The sequence below is a fragment of the Dendronephthya gigantea genome, unplaced genomic scaffold, assembly GCF_004324835.1.
Source record: "Dendronephthya gigantea isolate DGI-Jeju-01 unplaced genomic scaffold, DenGig_1.0 000011F, whole genome shotgun sequence".
Taxonomy (NCBI): Eukaryota; Metazoa; Cnidaria; class Anthozoa; order Malacalcyonacea; family Nephtheidae; genus Dendronephthya; species Dendronephthya gigantea.
In genome coordinates, this window is record NW_021163021.1 from 75,001 (window position 1) to 91,755 (window position 16,755).

Genomic DNA, 16,755 nt, shown 5'->3' on the forward strand with positions numbered 1-16,755 from the left:
CTTCCAAAGAGGTCAAAAACGAAGTGGATGTCGTTTGTGTTCTGATCGACCTGGTCCCTTGTTTTTTCCTTGTTTGTGTTGACCTTTCTCTTGTGTTTAAAATCTTCATCTGTTTCTCCACTCGGTCTTTCTCTGTGCTTTGAATGTTGGGTATTTCGTCTAACGTCTCCAAATTAGAGAAACTTTGTGGCCCTTCGGCTTCGGATTCATTTTCACTTGAAGATGAATCGTTTTGTGGAGATTTACTTGCTTCTAGAAGGTCTTCGAGTTTCTATAAATGATTACAAATGTTTGTATTATTGGCGTAAAATTCAGTAATGCCTACCATGCTATATGTGTGAATAACTCTATTTTAAAGCATATGTAAGCCTCTACGGCTCTCAACTATAATCTCTACACTTCCTAACGAAACGTTCTTGTCATATTTCTATATTACCTTTTTACGCTGTCTTTTTTCTGTAAAAATCCTTGTTTTACTTGAACCTGTTTCAGGCAAAGGTTTATTCAAGGTTGGCACAGCATTGCTTTTCAACTGAACGCGAATGACTCCTGACACTCTATTTGCTTCAAAAATTGTGGCGAATGTCCAGGTTGGTAGGCGTCTTCAGCGAAATGAAGAGAACAAATTCTACTGTTCGCCAATGGCTCGAAATCTTTCCTCTTGCAAAAATCTATCCAAATTTTTCTTATCTTCTGCTGAGCTGCCGATTTTCCACTTGGAAACCGAAAGAAATTGATAGCACTCGTTTTTTTTTTGAAGTCGCTATTACAACCGTAGACCGGGCAATACATGTTTTCACCTTCGCATTTCGGACTAAATGCGAAAATGAGAAAGGATACGCTCTTTTTACAAGCGCTTCACAGCTATTTCGGCAGCAGCACCTGCATCCGGATAAACCATGAATGCAAACACATGTCAACATAATACCAACATATGATCTAATGTGCTGTCATTTTGTCATGCCGACTTGTATATTATTTCACAAGCTTTGCTACCCGGCTTCCGATCAAAACAATTCACAATTGCGGCACAGCGGCGAAAGTGTTTCACATGAAGACTTTCCAAATTTGATTTGTTTGCGTTAATATATTTCCGAAGATTACTTCGTCGGCATCGGAAGCGTTAGCGCGTTTAAAAGGCACAGAGTCGAAAGTGTTGCACATAAACACTTGCTAAATTAGATATATTATTGCAGTCGGCATCTGAAGCGTAGGCGCATTTAACTATACACGTCTAATATACGCGCTTATTATAACGTATATACTAAGATTTGGAGCAAACTATTGCAGAGAACATCGCTACCTAATTGTTACACATTTTCCGTTATTTACGCTTCCCTATACTGCTTTTACCTTTTGTTATCATTACGGAATGTTGTATTCAACTGATATCTATTTGGCCGAACCCAGCCAATGACGTCAGTAATGTATTCCAACATAAATTAGCATGAGCATCTTTTTTCAAAATGGCGGACAATAATTCAACTTTATTTCAAATTTTAGGGAAATCAAAACCTGATGGTAAGGCGAAAATGTATTGGGTAAGTATTCCATAGGTACATATAATAGAAATGGGCAATAAAAATTTTCGTTGCCAATGTCCTTTAAAGTTCGCCCAAAACGCTGTGTCGACAAAGTTAGATTTGCACCAAATATAATTATGCTGAGACAACATAAATATTGAGCACTACCGAGAGCTTCAGAGCTCTTCCCAATGAAGACCTTTTTTTATTATTGTGCAGCGAAAACATGGCCACTGTGTCTCACTGTGTCCCATATCATAAAATGGAGCGATGAGATTGCCTTGATATGGCTAAAAGTTACTATATTTATGTAATAGCAATGCATCACTCTTATGCGCAAAAAACATTAGCGATGTAAACGCTAAAATGTTTATAAATACGACTCCTGCCGTGTATGTGGTCCTCACATCTGGACAATTATGACAACAGGCAATATATACATTTCAAATGTTCCAAATGATGGACATATTCTATTGCAGAAATACTTTGAACATGTGGTAAGTGTATAATATAATGTATAGAGTTTGAATAGTGCAAAGTATTTATCTAAAACAATATCAAAAACAGCTAGCGACAATGTACCAGATTGGAATTGCAGAAGGGCGAAACTGTTGGCTTTACTTGTGTGGGTCGTAAGTGATGTTGCCAAGGGTAATAACAATAAGAAATTAAATTACCGGATGCAATTAACTCTTCATCAAAGAAAAGTGGGCACAAACATTGCAAAAACAAGAGAAAACAACAGTCAAGACACAGACAATTGTAAAGGCGACCTCCACTTTCTTTCAACCAACAGCCCTAGTCCCAGTGCCAATGCAGATGGTTAGAGACACAAGTGTACCAATATCAAGCACTGAGGAAATGTCTTACAGTATCACAAAAAATGTAAGAAGCAACAACAGAAGTCGAAGTGTAACACAGTTCTAGCAATGATTCGCCATATGAACAAGTCAAAAATGAATGAGTCAAAAAAGATGAAGTCGAAGTGAGCAGTAATGACAACAATTTGGGTAATGTCATTCTTGCAGAGGGGAAACCCCCACAAGCCCTGATGAAGTTTGTTGTCTACAAAGAAGCGATACTCGAACTGTGTGGAAAATGTATTCAGTGTGGTTAAGATGTGTGGCAACCTTGTACCCAGGGTCTTTACTCGTGGGGGGGGGGAGAAAAGACGCTGGTCACATGGCACCCAGATTCTGGGTACTAAATTGAAATTTTCCTGTGGGACGGGTGGGAGAGGACAGGTGGAAAATTTTCCTCATAGTATCGTGTTTTTTCCTTTGAAAAAAGAAAAAATATACATAGTTCACACTTGAAGATATTGTGTTATTGCAATTCAATAGCACTGCAATGGCCTCAGAAGAATGGAGTATTAAGTTACATGTTAATGTTAATCATGGAATTAGATAAAATTTCAAAAGAATACTCATTCATTTTTCGGCAATGGCTAGTAAAGGTATGCCAAAAAAGTACTATAAGAATCCATCTAAATTGGTCAATATCTCGCGCTGCAGCCTTTTTAATTCTGTTGGTGATCCGAGGCACTGTAAAGGTTTGTTTTGGGACTCTAACCTCGCAATTTTACGTGACCTTGAGATCCGGGGCGGATCTAGGATTTTTCGCACGTTAGTCAAAATTATCGGAAGAGAAAGAGGGGAGATGGTCAATTGCCCCCCCCCCCCCGGAATAATGAAATTTTAAAAATTATTAAGTCATTATCTGAACCCGAAATTTATACAAAAATCATGCACGAAAAGTACGCATAAAAATGTTTAAATGTTTAATAGCAGAAACATCAAACATGTGTGTCGAAATAACGGGCAATAATATGAAATTACATCCATGGAATAAAAACATGAATGTGGTCAATTTGTAAGCCTGAATAAATACAGAATAATATTTATAACTGTTACAGCATAAGCTAGCATTGCTCCAAGCTGCTGCTATATGCCAAATATTATGTGCTTATTGCCGCTTATATGCACTTTACAGTAAGAGTCACAGTAGGGTAATATTGTTTATAATGCGCTATAATTGCCGTATTGGTTTGGTGGGTAATCAAGATTACATTGTATTGTTCGACATAAACACGGATTACATGATTTTACAAATATATAAATCTTCTTTACGTGCCTAGATCTAGTATTATGCATTGGCTGTGTGTTAGACGTAAATTCATACAGTAAATCTTGGTTGATACTTGATACAAATAAACAATACAATAATCGACCTTATGACCGAACGACAACGGGCGAATGCAAATATAATATGCTAATACAGAACCACGCTCAAATATACACTTAACATAGCAAATTATAGTACTATAGTTTATACGAACTTATAGGAGAAATGTTTATATGAACATTGACATGAATCTTTACCTTATCTCAGTAGATTTCTCATTTTGACAAGCACACAAGGTAACGAACTATCCATATATTACTCGACAAGACAACAACTGAAAAAGCTATTCGCAATATTCGCTATTTGTAGCGTGAAAATCCGAACAAAGATCTGTATTGGGCCTTGCAGGAACCTCAAATCATTAAAATAAAGTGCCATTTTGTAAAATAAAAATACGAATTCGTATAAATGGCGAGATCGAGCAGTAGAATCCAACAGATTTTTAAAAACATCCGCTGTCAAACATCCAGATATTTTTCAATATTCCTTATTTACTTGAAAAGGATATATTCTTTCCTTCTAAGTCAAATAAAGCAAACCAATAAGAAATCAATATTTTTCTTTCACCAGCCAATCGGAAAGCTTAAATTTGGCGAATGAGTCAGACCCCCGCAAAGATAAGTCAAGCCAATGAAGAACCAGTATTAGCCCTCCACCAGCCAATCCGAAACGCTTAAATTCCGCAGATGAGTCAGACCCCTGCAAAGATGAGTGAAACTCCTCCTAAGCCAATCAAATGCCTAGAATCAGAAGTCGATGAGGCAAAATTCAAGCGAGCATCCGCTATGATGACTCATTTGCCGAGGGTTCAAAAGTCAGTCACCAGCAACTGCATGAAGCTTAATAACTTTAAACTAGACTGTTAATTTATCGCATGACTATTTTCGCTGACTGAAGTTTAAATATTTCGACCTGGACTTGTGTAATTTTTTACTTAGTCGCGTGACTCATCTGACAACCCCTAGATCCGCCCCTGCTTGAGATTATTTACGGTGATAAGTTGCCACAAAGTAGCAAGTAGAAGAAATCTGTGCTAAACGTTGTGTTGAGATATCTCCGTCCATCGATAAACCAGCACCCAATGTTCGAGCAACTGGGAATATGCATTGACGCAGTATCGATTTTGACATCGCTGCCTCTGAAAGCGCAAGTCCTACAGCATTACCTTCACAAGTAAATATTCTTTATTTTGTGTGTAATGCTGTTTAATACTCGTATTTTGATCTTTTTCTTGTGGAATATTTAGCGCCATTAATGATGAGGCATGATATTCACAAATGATTAATATTTAATCATGGTTCATGAATAATAAGATCTATATTTGGTTCATACTTCATAGTAATTTCAATTTATAGTGAAAAGTTTCGAAATTGATAGCTTTTAAAATACATTCTAATTTGCCCATTTAAAGGAAGGTGAATTATTGGATTTGGCTAAGGCAAATCAAGAATTGATTGAGGTTGCCAGATGGCAACCGGGTGTCCAGTTGTGAACAAAATACTCTTATCTCCGATGGAAAGCAGCATCTATCCAGGGAAGAAGAATCCTGGCATCTGCTTAATTTATGGCATCATAACTGCTGTAATTAGAATTGCTTAGGCTTCTAGGTTTAGGCAGTTGCCAGGCAGTTAAATCAATTTTGTGCATGTGTGGCCAAATGAACGAGATCACCAATGCATTGGTGGGATATGCCATATGATTAGGATTTACTAGTGTTTAGTAAATGAAGGGTTTTGAGCATATGTAGCATATGTAGTAATAAAATACACAAACCTGGAAATCCAGGCAGACCAATCACATCCGGATGTGATTCACCAACAGACAAGCTTTCTTCATTCATTGACACACATTTACAACCATTCTGCACCTCTCTGCCATCCTACATAAAAAACACAAATCATTTCCTACAAATCATTTTCAGCATTGAAATACCATTACCACCAAACACGATCATAGCCACCATTGATGTCAAATCCTTATACACAAACATCCCACACAATGAAGTAATAAATGCTACTCTCGAAGCATTAGATTCCAAACATGGGCGCATGTGGCCTCTCCGCAAAGTCATACATCAGTTCCTTGAATACATACTCAAGGAAAATTACTTCACCTTCAAAAACAAACTTTACCTCCAAAAACATGGTACTGCCATGGGCACCAAAATGGCACCCTCATTTGCAAACATCTTCATGGGTGCATTGGAGGACTCCTTACTTTCATCTTCACCAAACCACCAAGATCCTCTCCTGTGGAAAAGATACATTGATGACATATTTCTACTTTGGACACACGGGGAGGATGCATTCAAAACATTCACCACACATCTAAATACATTTCATCCAACCATCAAATTCGAGGTAACACAGTCCACAAAAAGTGTCGAGCTCAGAATCTAAGAGTAGCCCTCATAGGAAGGGGCTACCATGACAAGGATATCCTACCACACATTAACAAGGCTGCCACATTCACTCAATCACAACTACTCTCAAAAACCACTTCCACCAACCATACACGCACACTCCCATTTGTCATACCATACAACCCAGACCTAAAACCACTACGCCAAATTCTCCTACAACACTGGCAATACATTCAAAATGACCCCACTCTATCACAAATATGGCCAAATCATCCTGTTGCGGCTTATCAAAGACACAAAAACCTAAAAGAACATTTTGTGCGCACCAAACACATCTAACCATTAAGTCACAATACCACAACACACCACCTAACCTCGGATAATACCACACATTACCTCACCCCATCAATTAAACCAATGGGCCATCCCAAATTACCTTTGACCAAAGATCAAAATCCTCACCACCCAGACACAACTCACAGAACCAGCTCCATCAAGCGACAACCAACAAATCGAAAGAGCACACCCATGGAGACCACATTGGAGTCATTCACCAAACTACAAACCACCTGCAGCCACGTTGACAAATCTGGACCCCTCAGACAACACAACCTTGTCACAAATAAACATTTAAAATCACCTAAACAAACAATATGTACAAAAAAATATGTACAGAAAATACATTCATTAATGGCATGGATTGCAGACAATCAAACCATACAATGTCGGCCATAAACGTACAGTTGTACAAATAGTTATAATATTCATTATTCAACCACCATCACACAGCAATATCATGTAAATAATTCATTTGATTTGCTCACCGAGCATTGTTGTAAATATAACACACGTTCACTCTTTTCAATCACAACCTTGATACAATTCCACAATCCACCTTGAAACAAAAACACACACATGAGTTGAAATATCGCTCCGAACGTTCTCCAAAGGGAACTCGTAATCATATTACTTGTATGTTTCGAATACACCACACGTCATTAAACCGGCCGCCATTTGCAACAGTCCAAACAATCCACCACTACCCCTCTTCATCCCCCAGATCCACCAAACTTCCCCCCTATCCTCGCCAGTGCTTCCACCATCGCTTTCCCGCGCTTCACACAATGTGGAAACACAAACCACACAACCCATTTTTCAAACGAGAGTACAAGACCCTAACCCAGACCGTAAGGGGAACCTAAACCCTAAAGATCGCTAGTGGAAAACCGGCTTAATAGCGATGGACAGACGAACTTGGACAGACGACTCATTACTTGTATAAATTGTTTAAACTAATTAAATTCGAAATAAAAATGTTCAAGGACATATAATGGATAAGGTCATTAATTTATTGTCTCGAAGCAATTTCTCGTGCAACTCCAGATAAACATGCACTAGTGAGTTTTTAAAGACTGCAAATACCGCTCGTCCTTCGGACTTGCGCTATTTCGCCTTTAAAAACTCACTCGTGCTCGTTAATCCGTAATTGCACTCGAAATCATACTATTACCTATACTAACTAAATAAAACCTATAAATCTATAGTAAATTTTTTCCGTGAGAGATTTAATTACCGTGAATTGCGTCCATAGATTCTTCGTTCAGTTCTAACCTGGTCTGCCAATTGAACTGTCGTGTATTTCTCCAACAGAGGTTTCAACACTGGTTCAGCTTCCATTTTTTCCCGGACAAATTTCTGCAAAATGGACTGCTTGGTTTCTATCAACCTTTGAAAAGTCTTCTTAAAGACAGCGTTTCTTCATCTGTAAATAGCTTTGAGGCACTTTTTTGGACGGGTTAGTTGACAAAACCACACTTGGTGTAAACAAACTCTCACTTCCATTATCTGAGTTCTCATCTTTCTTGCTCTCAATACCATCAACTCCAATTCTGGTTAGACGCTGTTGTGGAGTCTCACTGGGAAGATCACCTAGTGGTATTGTCCCTTCTTCCTCAAACAAAGCTCGGACTTTGTCTCGCACTTTATACAGCGAAATACAAACAAGAATGGGATGATCTTTAATAACAACTCGCACTTCACTCATTGTTATTGCTCTGCTCTCAATGTTGGTCAAGAAAGCCGATTTCACTGCAGAAGTTTCTTCCAGCGTCCATCTGCGTCTTGCTTGTTCGCCTTCATTCTCCTTTGGTGGACTTCCTTGTGCATCGATGTTTGAGGTTGATGGAACATTTCCTGGTTCACTTTCGTTGGACGGCTTGTGGACATGCATCAATCCAGGTAGGTATTTGGAAGATTGGACCGCAGATTTTGTTTTGTTCTGAAGCAAATAGTATTTATCAGCAGTAGACTTATGGTGGTCCATCAAGCCAGCCAACTTTTCTCTCTGCCCAGCATCACTTCGGTGTACTGTGGACACAGCAGCTTTCCAGAAGGCTGTAGCACCACCAGCTCCGAGGTTTTTCCCAAACACTTTTCCCCAGCAGCTGCCTATCTGAGAACCAACATCAGACTCTCTCATTGGGCGACTGTTTGTGGAGAGAAACAATGGTGCAGCATCTTCTTTCGGTGGATTTTCAAGGGTATTTCTAAACTTTGCCACATAAAGATTTATCCAATGATGCAGGGACGATGACATGATAACGTTTGCCGGGCCGTGTGTTGTGAACGTCTTATGTCTCTTCACCATCACAACAAAACAATCTTCTTCTTTCTTTGCCTTCTGAAATTCGCCAAGTGTCATGTTCGCCAGACTACCTGCTCGACTGCCGTTGTTAATGCATAGTAAAGTGATAAGATAGTCCCTGACAGAAGTGTATTCAGCTTGGATTGGCACTGCATCACATGCCATATCTTGATAGTCCCCAAGAATTTTAATAGCAGATCTTGCTACACTCGACACATCAAACTCTTTAACTTGTTCTGGCGTTCTTAGTTGCTCCATGTCTTCTAGTCTCTTTTCCCAGAACAGATCTTTGACAAGCCTTTGAAAAGACTTATTCCACAACTTTACTTGGGAAGACAAGCAACTTAACATTTCTTCACTTGCATCAACTTGCGGAGGATTTTCGCACTTTAGAAATACGTAGAAGTAGTTCAGGGAAGCAAGGTAGGACTTCACGGTGCTTGGTCGTTTATCCTTTTCAAATTGAGTTAGCCATTTGTCTCTCAAAATATGCTTTTGAAGTATGTTTTTTAAGTCCCGTTTTTCTTTATCAATATACTCGACTACCATTTGAATTTGCCTGGAGCACTGGCGAGCAACTCGTTCTTCCTTTCTTCCTTTCGGTCCTTGGAGCTACGCTTCAAAATTATTAAAAAGATCTTGCTGCGATGGTGGGGACACAGTGGCAACTGGAACTTCTTCAACATCTTTCACACAGCTTTTATCAATACAGTCAGGATTCTCATTCTCTTCACCACAGGCCTCATCAATTTCGGACTCACCGCATATGGAACCTTCACTTTCAGAATGTTCATCACATTCAATCTCGGCCGGGTTGTACAATATGTTCATCTTTTTCTCATGGAAGATTTCAGGATATGGGACATATTCCTCCGTCTCACTTTCTTCCTCACTGGGGTACACTTGTTCAAAAAACCCTTTTGACTTTTTAGCTTTTTCCACCCACCGTTGTTTACCCCTACTTGCAACCGCATTGTCCTCCTCGGATGAGCCGCTCTCTGATGGTGTTGATTCTGACATAGTTAATAGAGGGGAGGGTTTGGAAGCTGAGACCACGTGACAAATTATGTTATTGTTCTATGTCACGTGACAACACGGGTGCATAGCTGCGCGGATTAGTAATCGAAGAAGTGCAGCAGTAAAAGCTTTGTCCAGTTAAAAATATGCGTATTTTTCGCAAGATCTCGTAGATGCCAGGGGCTAATTGCTTAATTTACGGTTGCGGAACAAGCAGGAAGCAGAAGAATATAAGTATTTTTAGAATCCCAACAAAAGACAATGATTTATCGACGAGAACTCGCGAAGCGTGGGTGCGGGTTGTGACAAGGAATCGAGAGATTGACGCAAGTTTACGACAACAAATCGACCAAAAAACCATCCATATTTGTGAAAAACACTTTGAAAATCACCTGATTGAGACGTGTAAGTAACATACGTTGTGAATATAGAGTATGAAGTAGTTATATTTCGAGCCAAACGCTTGAATTTTATTTTACGAGAACAATGCCCCATTGCTTCAATGCTTTTCGTCAATAGCTGTGAATAATTATGATTTTTATAGCTTGCTTGCATATCCTGTTTGCATACGGTGCGAAAGCAGCGCTAATACATTATTCATTGAGTCAAAGATGGCCAGATCAGCCCGTCTTGGCTCTACATGGCTAACTGAAATCTAGATGATGATACACAGATCGAAGTTATCGAATGTTTACAAGTCAAACTGGAGCAAAAGATTACACATAAGATATAAATTTATATAATTACTCATTGTCGTGGGGGTTGTTTTAGTAAAACATATTTCTTTAAATTCGGATTGTTTTAGTCCTTAGTATACCGTGTGTTTTCTCTAAGATCAAATCAATTTTGGGTGAACAACTTATATTTAGAATTTTATTTCTTGTTTTGATATAGTTCCCACCTGTAAAAGGCTTATTCCTGGATCAATACCTACTCTTAACCTTCCTGAAAGGAGCATTCCATCAACATCTACAAGTGCACCAAGACGTGAACTTGTTCGACATGAACTAAAGGTAAAACCAGTGTATACAAGTGTTGATGATTTCAGGAAGAAATCAGAAAAATTAAAATTAACTAGCTGGAGCAAAAGTGTGAATGAGAATAATGTAACTCTTGTGTTATGGGATCAGACATATGCTCTTCCTAAACTGTCAGTGACAGTTGAAGATTCACTGAATTTAACTGTTGCGGCTTATAACTGGCTACTCCCTGATGAGCACACATTTTATTTAACCCACAAGAGATCTGTGAGATATGCTACAATTTCTAGCATATTGTCATCATTAGAGCAATTTCAGTTGTGTTGTGGACTTCCTGTTGAGGAGCCATTTATTTCTGCTGCAACTGATCCATCCAGTGATAACTGTGTTGAGAATATTATTCGGCACACCGTCCCTATCAAGCAAGAAGAGTATGGTCCAAATGGGAATCCATTTCAAGCAAAAGTCTTTTTACGGTCACATGACTGCCAGCTGCTCTGTGATACTGATAAATGTGACAATTGTGGCGCCACAGAAAAGTCAATGCAGAAGTCATCAAAAGCCAAAGCAGTCAAGGAAGCCCGGCCAGTCCCAGCCAAAGCACCACTTTCAGCTACCAGTAAAGAAAGGTTGGTTGCAACTATCCAGGAGCAACGTGTTCTGACAAAACAAATGGAAGAAAAGATTGCTGCACTTGAAGCTGAAATTGAAAAGAACAGTATTCCTGTTAATGAAGCACTTGAGAAAGATATTTTGGCAATATTTGCAGATAATCCTAGCATTGAGGTAACACCTCATATGAGAGTTTTTTGGGAGCAGCAGAGGAAACTTGTAGCATCTCCTAAGTTTGGAAGAAGGTACCATCCACAAATCATCAGATTTTGTCTCTCATTACATGCAAAATCACCGGCAGCATATAAGGAGTTACAAGAGTCCGGAATTTTAGTGTTGCCAAGCCAAAGAACATTGCGAGACTATAGGAATTTCTTCAAGCCAAAGCCAGGGTTCAACTCAAAGAACATTGACAGATTGAAAGATCTTTCGAGAGAATACTTTGACATCCAAAGATATGTTGTACTGAGTTTTGATGAAATGAAAATTCAGTCAAAACTGGTTTTTGATAAACGGTCTAATGAACTGATCGGGTTTGTTGACCTCGGTGAAGAGCAAGTGAATGATGCATTTTGCTCTACTGATGAGCTAGCCACACATGCGTTGGTGTTTTTGGTGCGAGGTGTAGCAACTGACTTGAAGTTTACCCTAGCTTACTTTCTTACAAAGGATGTGACTTCTTACCAACTAATGTCACTCTTTTGGAAGGCTGTATGCGTGTTAGAGTTAGGATGTAATCTTTGGGTCTGTGCTGCTGTTAGCGATGGGGCGTCACCTAACCGCCGATGCTACGAGCTACATGAGGAAATCTCTGGTGAAGATGAAGAACTAGTTCATGCAACCATTAACCTCTTTTGCCCAAGCAGAAAAATCTATTTTTTTTCTGATGCACCACACTTAGTAAAGACAACTAGAAATTGTCTTTTTAATTCTGGAAGTGGAAAGCGAACCCGCAACCTATGGAACAATGGCAAGTACTTGCTCTGGGAGCATATTGCAAAACTGTACTTTTTTGATTTAGAGCATGGCCTTCATCAGTTGCCAAAACTGACTATGGATCATATTGATCTAAAGTCATTTTCAAAGATGAAGGTCAGCTTAGCAACTGATGAGCAAAACTGTGTCATTGGCATTAAAGCGATACTTCCATGAAGGGGATGCAGATGAAACAGCAAAGTTGTGTGAGATGGTGAATGACTTTTTCGATTGTCTTAATGTTCGTTCCTTTCATGAACATGAAAGGAAACGAAATATGTTGCTGGCACCATACCAAAGCAGTACAGATGTTCGGTTTGACTGGCTTGAGAATGTCTTCCTCAAGTACTTGAGCGATTGGTCTTCCTCCACTCAGACTCGTGCTGGCACATATACACCAGAGCAAAGGGCTCAAATGTTTCTGTCAACACAGACATATAAAGGACTGCAAATCACCATCAAGTCTGTTGTTCAGGTAACCAAATTCCTACTGGGTGAAGGATGTGAGAGTGTTCTGACGGAAAGGTTTTGCCAAGATGATATCGAAGAATATTTTGGCTACCAACGAGCCCAGGGAAGACGAACAGACAACCCTACGGCTGCTGACTTTGGCTACAATGATTTAAGAATTTCAGTTCTTAGAGACATTGCCCCAACTGCCGAAGGTAATGTTGCTGGTCGAAAACTCAGTAAAATCCTGCCACACACTATGAGCAATCAGCTGAGCTAACAGGTACTAGTAACTTTTAGCTCAGCTGATTGCTCTTGTATGCAGCAGGCTTAAGGTATACAGTATGTACTATAGTGTATACACATTAGACACAGATATACATATTTGCTGTGTCTGAAACATAATTAAATACAAGTTAAGTAGAAAGCAAGTCATTTGAATGTGTCCATGAAAGCCAGCCCAATGATTTAGTACTACAAATGCTTTATAATATATTTTTATCTGTCCCTAAACTCAGAAAACAATACAATTATGAATAGTGATTTTTGCTTAGCAGGACTACATGATTGGGGGCTGATTCTGCAGCTGATATGTATTCTCATTTCTCAACATCTTATATAAACGGCTAGTTCATGTTTTCTGAGGCAACATTAACAATAACAGGCAAATGATATACTGTATGTACAATTATTTACTTTCAACTTTTAACTGTTTCCGTAATGCCTTGCTCTTCTGTGCTTTTTCAAGTAATTTGTACTTGTTCACGATATCTCTTGCAAAAGAGAAAGCTCTCACAGTTGCATAAAGTTTAACAATGTTTTCAAAACACAAAGACTGACATTCTTTTGAAACTGCAATATCACAATTGTCAACAATATTGCTCCACAGAGATTTTGCCAGTGGAGAAGTAATGACATCTTCTATAATCCTATCCACAGGTAATGATGTGGGTTTACCAATTTTTGTTTGCCTCCTAAAAGACAGTTCAGCAATTTCTGCTATTTTTATGAGCCAGGAATTCGGTGCCCAAAGAGCTCCCCTTGATAGTGAAAAAATGTATTGATTTTCTTCAGTTGGAACTTTAATTGAAAGTAACAACACCTGGATTTCCTGGTTTCTTTCAGAATCTACCTCTTTGGATTTGTTGCTTTTTCGATATAATGACGGAATTACATATCCAGCAACATAGGAAAGGGGTCCAAGTTCCTCTGGTGTGATAGATTCATTCTGTAAAATTGGAAATGCAATGTATCAGTGCATGTACTGAAACTCAACAAGTTACAAATAGAGATTTTAAGGTCAGCCCACAGCTGTTTCTCATGTGTCCCAGGATGTCCAAGTGTTCCAATGCTGAATGAAACTTAATTAATGGTTGGTTACTAAAATGCTAAAATCTATTAACTAAGACATAGGAAGTACAGCTTTACCCACCTCTATTTCTTGAGAACCATCATCCTTCAGTGTAGTTAACAAACGTTCAGGCAGGTTTACTAGCATGAGAAAGACAACTTTGTGATCATTGCACGGACGAAAATACTCCTTCCACGAGCCATACATGTTCCTGAAGAACGCTTTCATAAACTTGTCACAATCTTTTTTACGGTGAAACTTGTGCAACAAAGCATTCACACATTTTATAAACGACTCACTGGGTTTCAACGTAAATACATCAGCTACTTGTTTCGCTGGATAAATCTTTTCATCAGTCAAGTATTTTCCAATCTCGCGAATCAACGTTAAGGCAGACTCCTCTGAAACATATGTAGGTATTTGCTTCGACTCATGCTTTGCCTTGGAAGACGTTGTTTCGGATTCGCTAGTCAAATGCTTGCTCCGGGTATGTCTTGTAAGTCCACCTTTTGATTTGCACACTTTAGAGCAATGCGCACATGAATATTGCTTCAAAGTGAATAAAACCTTCAAGCTAAAACAGAAGTAGGAGATAAAGAGAACCTTAAACGTGTCTCATAAGCTTGTATTGAGTGTATATAAAGACACAAATCACATACCTCTGCCACAGAATGCGATATTTCGTCAGATACCTCTTCTGCGTTGATTTGCAGCAACTCAATGGTCTGCTGAAAATCGTCCTCTTTCGCTCCAGACGCCAGAATACTGGGAAATTGACTTTCTACATCGTCGGCCGAACTTGTCGAAGCCATAACAAGACGCACAATGCCTTGTTTTCAGCTGATTCAACATTTTAAAAGCAAGATATCGCATTACCGTAATATAAAACCATATAGACGCGGTCGCCATGATGCACCCGTATTGTCACGTGACGTACGTTTTCAACATCTGAAATTAATTGGCTCCGAAAGCTTTGAAGTTTGCCGACCTTCCAAACCCTCTCCCCTCTATTAACTATGATTCTGATGACGAGATATCCTTTCTGTCATACCGAACTGCTTCAGCTAAACACCGCTTGTAAACTTTGCTAGTGTGCTTCATCTTATGGTAATCGGTGAGATGGTTGTGTATCCGCTTCACCACAGCTTTACACTTATAGACAGGGCACAGCCTGCTTCTCACAGCGCAGACCAAACATATTAAGGACACCACGGGCATCGGTCTGTTCCCAGTTGTGTCTCTGTACCATGTGACGTGGAAGATGAACTACTTCTGCAGAACATGAAGGATGGGACATTTATGCTTTTTCCTGCTACTTCCTTTTGCACTATCTCCCCCCTCATTTTTTCTCTCACTACTGGTTGCGTCGTCGCCAGCGGTATTTTTATGAACAACTGCCTTGCCAACACTCAATTCTTCCCTGCCATTGTCCTCAGGACCCTCCATATCACTAAATGTAAATTAAATCTCAGTTTTTATTATAATTAAAAAAATGAGCAATGCAAATAATACCTGGAGTACTTTGCAAGAGCTTTAAGTCTCGTTACGATCGCCTCAGTCGTTACGGTCGCTGAAAAAAATTACGAGCGACCGTAGCAATTAAATGGAAATCAACTAGCTGGCGATCCCAAGCAACCACCACAATCGTAACCATCATGATCGCAATTTTTTTCAGCGATCGTAACGACTGAAGCGATCGTAATTAAACAGCACCTACTGATAGATAGTTCAACTATCCAAATATAGCAATTCTGTTGGTATATCTTATTATACTTGTATATAGTGTACAATATATATTGTGTACAACAAAGCTTGTCAATAGATATATTGAAAATCAATAGTTTCAGTTAGACATTACAATGTATTTTTCTTTAACTAATGCTGGGCTACTTTTGAGGGCTTTAGATCTCTTTGCATAGAACCTTTTCACACAAACATATGTCAACCTGAAATATCTGATACGTTTTGAATAAGTTAAACAGCACCTACTGATAGATAGTTCAACTATCCAAATAGAGCAATTCTGTTGGTATATCTTATTATACTTGTATATAGCGTAGAATATATATTGTGTACAACAAAGCTTGTCAATAGATATATTGCAAATCAATAGTTTCAGTTGGACATTACAATGTATTTTCCTTAAACTAATGCTGGGCTACTTTTAGAGGGCTTTAGATCTCTTTGCATACAACCTTTTCACACAAACTTATGTCAACCTTAAATATCTGGGGCCGGTTGTTCAAAAGGTGTTTAGCTTAAACGGTGGATAAGTTCAAAATGGAAAACAAAATTACCTATTTATTGAACAACTGAGCTGAAATATTTCGATGTAAATAGTTTAATTGTCAATGGAAGTGCATATTAAATGCATAAGATGCAGGTTCAGTCATTCGCAAGATCTATGAGAGTATGTTTAAACTTCGGCTTATCCACCGTTTAAGCTAAACGCCTTTCGAACAACCGGCCCCTGATACCTTTTGAATAAATTAAACAGCACCTACTGATAAATAGTTCAACTATCCAAATATCACAATTCTGTTGGTATATCTTATTATCTTTGTATAAAGTGTACAATATATATTTTGTACAACAAAGCTTGTCAATAGATATATTGCAAATCAATAGTTTCAGTTAGACATTACAATTATTTTCCT